Here is a 6062-nt window from a genome sequence, read left to right as displayed (position 1 = left end):
GTCCCGTCGCCACAGCTCCTGTACCACCGCTGAGCGGCCGGGTCACCGGCTCGGCTCCTCAGCGAAAACCTGAATATGCACTGCATCTGCTGCCTACTTATACTCACGCTGTGATCAGCAGCAGCTGGATGCAATAATCGCATGCCAATGTGCATTGGCTCGTTTAGTTTACACTCGAAGTAGATTGGTCTCTCTAAGCGAGATCCCAATTCGTCGGTCATCCGACGTGACGTCTCCGTTCCCTCCTTCAGGGAACGAGGGTTACCATATGTAACCGAGACGATTCTAATCTCAATCTCATCTCTGCCACTGTGAAGCTTGTTTCTGCATTTCAGAGCAACGTGTTTGAGAATCCGTCTGATCAGTCTAAAAAGTTAATATCGCAGTAGTGCAATTAACATTTAGAACAAATGAAAAAATTGTGTCAAAGTGTCTACACAAGCAATTATAAAATTCAGTCCATCATAATATACCCATGAAAAAAGTTTCTAGTTTCTGAATAAAGATTCTAACAAATCCAGGAAAGTGAGTTTTTGGGTTAATATTTACGTCCTGCACTCTCATAACCTCACGGGCAGCAAATATCAAGCAGAGTATAAAACTTGAGCACTTAGAATGCAGTGACTTTGTATCTGATACTAAAACACTGCCTGCGGCAGAAACAGGGGAGACCAGCCAGTGCACAGAACAATCCAACAGGTTGGTCAGTTGCCAGGAAGGAAATGGGAAAGCTGAAAGGTTTGTAATTCTCAAACAAGGTGGAGGTACACTAAATTCCCTGATTAAGAGATTAAGGAGGGAATTAACTAAGAATAAATTATGCCTGCTGATTACTGTGTTTATTTGCACATTCAGACTGTGCTGTTTTGGCACCCAATTTCCTAAATTAATTATGTAAATCAGGTATCGTTGCTAACAAAATGTGTGCTGTGCACAATTTGCACAGTGAAATTTCCCTCCTAACATGCCGGTTTAGAGTGCGTGGTTGTAAAGGATGCAGCAGACTAACGCGATTTGTTATACTTTGACTGAACAGCATCACACTTCCATTGTGATCCAAACATTTGAATCAGCTCTTTAAAATGACAGAAGTGCAGATGACTACAAATGTCAGAAAAATAGTTAACCACAGACACCACAGCATAAATGAGCATACTTTATTTCCTCTGCTCACATTGATATGTATACTACTGTCCTAAAGTTTGTCCTAAAGATGTTTTATGTTTTAGAGAGAAGTCTCTTATGCTCACAAAGGCTGCATTTATTTGATAGTAAAATGGTAACATTGTGACATACAGCGGATGAATAAGTATTGAATGCGTCACCATTTTTCTCACTAAATGTATTTCTAAAGATACTGTTGACATGAAATTGTCACCAGATGTTGATAACAACCCAAGTAATCCATACATACAAAGAAAACAAAACAAATAAGTTAAGAAATTAAGTTATGCGTAATAAAATTGAATGACACAGGGAAAAAGTATTGAACTACTGAAATGTATTTAATACTTCGTACAAAAGCCTTTGTTGGTAATGACAGCTTCAAGACACCTCCTGTATGGATAGTCGCATGCATTGCTCAGGTGTGATTTTGGCCCATTCTTCCACAGAGTCTTCAAATCTTGAAGGTTCTGTGGGCCTCTTCTATGAACTCTGATCTTTAGTTCTTATTTTCTATTGGATTCAAGTCAGGTGATTGGCTGGGCATTCTAGCATTCTAGCACATAACTTAATTTCTCAACTTATTTGTTTTGTTTTCTTTGTATGTATGGATTACTTGGGTTGTTACCGACATCTGGTGAAAATTGTCAATGTCAACAGCACCTTTATAAGTATATTTTATATATTTATACGTGTTCAATACTTATTTTACCCGCTGTATTATTACAACTTAAAATAACTGTTTTCCATTTAAATATTTTAAAGTCACTTATTCCTGTGATAGCAAAGGTGAATTTTCAGCAGTCTTTACTCCAGTCTTCAGTGTCACATAATCCTTCAGAAAACATAACATGCTGATTTGCTGCTCAAGAAATATGTCTTATTATTACCAATGTTGAAAACAGCTTCTTAATGTTTCTTGTTGACAGTGAATAAATTTTTTTCCTGGATTCTTTGATAAATAGAACGTTTAAAAGAACAACATTTATTTGAAATATTTTTTTTTTATAATAATGTAAAAGTCTTTTGATCAATTTAAATATTTTAATAGTATTAATTTATATGATAACAAAAAATCTTATTGACCCCTAACTTTTGAACGGTACAGTATCTAACCATGTCTCCTATATTGTAATCATCTGATGAAATTAGCATGTAAGAATTAATCTAAAATGACCTCAGGCCAAATGAAATACAAAGTCAAATTCTTGTGAGGCTGCAGTACAAAGGGAACAATTCAAAAGACATATGTGACCTCTAACAAAACTTACATGACGTTAACATATTCCTACTTGATTTAAAATTAAATAAATTATTTTGCAATATGTCTGTGAAATGACACTTTCAAGCTATAACTAACATATGAAGACATGCTTTTTTCTTTTACATCTATGTTAGTATGAAGTCTTTCTATTGAAAAGAAAGACCCCTAGAGGGAAATGATAAATGTGGTCTTAATAATAAGAAGAGCTTGAGACAGAGATAACAGCCATTGAAGGTTATAAATGCTTTTAAATAGAGGCCCCTAAATCTAAACCTGAGAGACTGATAGCTGGGCTACCATGACTAAATAACTAAACACATGAATAAGCTTTAATCAATAGTTTTATATTGTATCATCATTGTGGATTTGATTATATTAATGGTCAACCATACGCAGACCAATCTTGTACCATTATCCTTTCCAAATTCTGTTCAAATTTGTCTGTGCTTAAAATCAGATGTTGTAATGTGATTCATTTAGAGCCATGGGTTGGTTCAAGACTTACTGAAAAATGTTTTGAAATGTCTATATGGAGAAAATGAATGGAAAAAATCCTTCCAGAACCCAGGCTGCTGGAAAAGCGAACCATCTCGGTTGCGCTCTATCATATTGCTTGTCAAGGCTTTACAGAAAGACTTTTGTTCTCAATTCAGAAATTTTCCACTGACCCCCTGGCTATTTGAGATGGACCCCGGTTGGAGAAATGCTGACTTAGATAAAAGTTCCAATAAATTCTTACTTAAGACTTAAGACTTAAGACTTAAGATCCATAATGAATGTAAGTGGTCTTTCATGGCTGCCTGATGAAGTCTAAAAATTCTCTCTGTGGGACTGAGGTCACATCTCTGTTTGAGTAGTGGCGAAGACACAGGAAACCACAAATGAGGACACTAAATCGATTCATTACACACAAAGATGAGGGAGAGGAAGAAGTTGAAAAGGCAATTTTTCAAAATTCGATGGGAGAAAAGCCATAGACCCAGATAGGCTAGACAGATGTAGGAGAAGGAGGATGGGCGTCTCCTCGCTGTCTCTTGGTCGACTCAGCATGTTTGAAAGCAATCAACAGAAACTTCAAGAGGCCTTTTTGCTGTGGAGTATCTCCAAACAGAGGAAAAAGAGCTGACTTTCAGTGTATTTGAAAAGGCTGGGAAGTAATTGGTTCATTTAAACAGCTCCAAAACCTGTCAATGGGATTTATATGCATTTTAATGTGAGTGGTTTGTTTGACCTTAGAAGTCCCTGGAAAAGCAGCATAATTAGTTTTTTTGATTGGTTAATGGAGGGAAACTTTGCGACAGATGTAAAAGATAATGTTGTTTGTGACTCCCACCTGTATTTTAATTCGCTAAAACAAACTGCCCGGCAATATAAGACTTTATTTGCATTAAGTTCCTAAGCCAGTCTAATGAATGTCGGCAAATAAATTTTTCACTTGGAGTCTTAGTCAATATTGACGTGTGCTTGCAGGCATGTAAAATGTCTGCTTGACTGAACATGTCAGCATACAGAGACCAAACCATTTAACAGACTAAAAGAACCAAGATCATTAAAAAAGTTCCCAATAAAAGGCTATGAGTAACAGCAGCTTTGTTTTCACTAAAATCAATGGACATACAAATAAATGACTCCCAATCGAAACGTGCACCTAAAAGCAACTGAGACACTGATAACCTGATGATTTTGATGCTGTTTGACTGAGCACATCACTGGCAGATCCTTGAGATGTGCTCCTTTTGGTCAAAACGTCTCTGACGTTACTGCAGTTTGTGAGGCTATTCTTGCTTCTGCAGCACTGCAATTGTCTTGATTAATTAGAATACTTAATTTGTCATTAAGCTTGATTAATTCCATTAATCTATTAAGCCTAAAGTCATTCTGTGATGCCACTGGTATTGATTATTCCATTGGGGCAACCATTGCAGAAGCTCACAGTTCACCATGGCAACTGACGTTTGAATGTGCTAAGATGTGTCTCACATTCGCTCAATTTCTGTGATTGCACTGGAGCATTTATTCAGTAATCTCAGGATATTAATCACTTTTAACACCTCATGAGCTAGAAAATTATTCAGATGTGATGGCATTCCCTGCATCATGAACAACAGTTCATGTCCCCTGAAAAAATGGCACAGCCTACCTATTACAGAGCTGTCTATCAAACATAACAAAATAAATTATATCAAAAAGGGGTGGGTGGGGTGGGGGGTGGAATGCTTCTAGTAAGTTATAATGTTAAGTGTTGTGTTGGAGTGTTGAAGAACAACCCAACTGTGACCCAGTGGAAATAGAACCTGCTATTTTGAATGAAGAAATTATATGTGCGATGCAGCAATTATCAAACAAGGACCCTGGGTTTGACTGTATCCAAGCGGAATTGCTGAGGCCAGTTGACCTATCGGTAAGCCCCGCCCCCTTAGTTACTGTTGCTCCCTCGGACAAACAAATGGAGCTGCTCACTGTCTTGCAATGACAGCTGATCAGATCACAATGCATGCGGGAGAAGCCTCGTGTTACGGTCGTCACAATCGCAGATGACAACATGCAGGATCAACACTGTTCATGTATCACAGGGTATGATTAACACTAGAACCGCCACGGGGTAAATTCTACCCGTGGCTGTTTTTCAGATGTACGTATCAGATTTAAAATAAAACATTCAAGTCTCCCAGTCATTGACTTTTACTAAAATTATGTAATTTACCATTCACTGTTGTTAAAAATTATTTAGATACAACCAGATCAAAAAACGGGGCATTTATACCTATAAGTGCCAGCGGGTCAAATTTACATGCTATATAATGCATGTATTTTCACGCTGTCATTTTCTTGCCGCTTATGTTTTAACATATTATTTAATTTTTGTCTTGCCATATCGTTTATTGTTCGCTACTGTGTTGCTATTCTAGTCTGGCCGTTTCCTGAAGATAAAACCCCCCGATCTATATGATGTAATGAATAAAACCATTTTTTTGATTACCCAAAGTTTAATGGTGTCGTTCTCTTATTCAAATCATAAATGATATAACTAAACAAATTAATAAATATTTAGGTGAAGCTGTGCACTTGAATTTTTCATCGCATCATCCTATGCAGTGTGGTGAATTATTATTGCTCATTATTGTCTATAGGCTGTTTTAGTCATTCATAGCATGGGTTATCTTAATATATTGATTAATGACATTGTATTATAATATTAAACCACCCAAATATTTAGGCTACTACCTTCTAATTGTCACTGTCAGTGCAGACTTTTTTTTTTTTTTTTTAAGTTTCTTTTTGCCTAGCAAGGCTGCATTTATGATCAAAAAATACAGTAAAAACAGTAATATTGTGGAATTTTTCTACTGAAGAAACAAAGTCACCTACATCTTGGATGCCCTGGGGGTAAGCAGATAAACATCACATTTTCATATTTGGGTGAACTATCCCTTTAAATAAATTTTCATCTAACCAGTTTAATATGGAGAGGCACTGAAATGTAGACCTTAGTTTATGTGTTTTTGACCTACACTGTACACGACGTGAGAACAGTTAGCTCTTTAGGTTTGTACGGTAGCATTGACTCACTAACTTCAACGTTAGCTAGTTTTAGCCAGAGATACCTTGCTGAAGCACAAGATGACATTAATGC

The 6062-nt window shown here is 36.8% G+C and overlaps 1 protein-coding gene and 1 long non-coding RNA gene across 3 annotated transcripts in view; both read right to left on the bottom strand.

Moving 5' to 3' along the window:
• LOC107685242 (uncharacterized) overlaps positions 1-1442 on the bottom strand; it is a 6999-nt gene extending 5557 nt beyond the window's left edge. Inside the window, exons 1-2 of the long non-coding RNA XR_001633933.1 lie at positions 1326-1442; positions 550-552 (exon numbers count right to left, since the gene is read on the bottom strand). This is a non-coding gene — a long non-coding RNA (uncharacterized LOC107685242). The remainder of the gene's footprint in view (positions 1-549; positions 553-1325) is intronic.
• LOC107685241 (EGF-like repeat and discoidin I-like domain-containing protein 3) overlaps positions 1-6062 on the bottom strand; it is a 201740-nt gene that overhangs the window by 32469 nt on the left and 163209 nt on the right. The window lies entirely within an intron of this gene.

Source organism: Sinocyclocheilus anshuiensis, unplaced genomic scaffold (genome assembly GCF_001515605.1).
Source record: "Sinocyclocheilus anshuiensis isolate Anshui unplaced genomic scaffold, SAMN03320099.WGS_v1.1 scaffold577, whole genome shotgun sequence".
Classification (NCBI taxonomy): domain Eukaryota; kingdom Metazoa; phylum Chordata; class Actinopteri; order Cypriniformes; family Cyprinidae; genus Sinocyclocheilus; species Sinocyclocheilus anshuiensis.
Note: the sequence above shows the minus strand (reverse complement) of the source record. Positions and strands in the feature narration are given on the sequence as shown.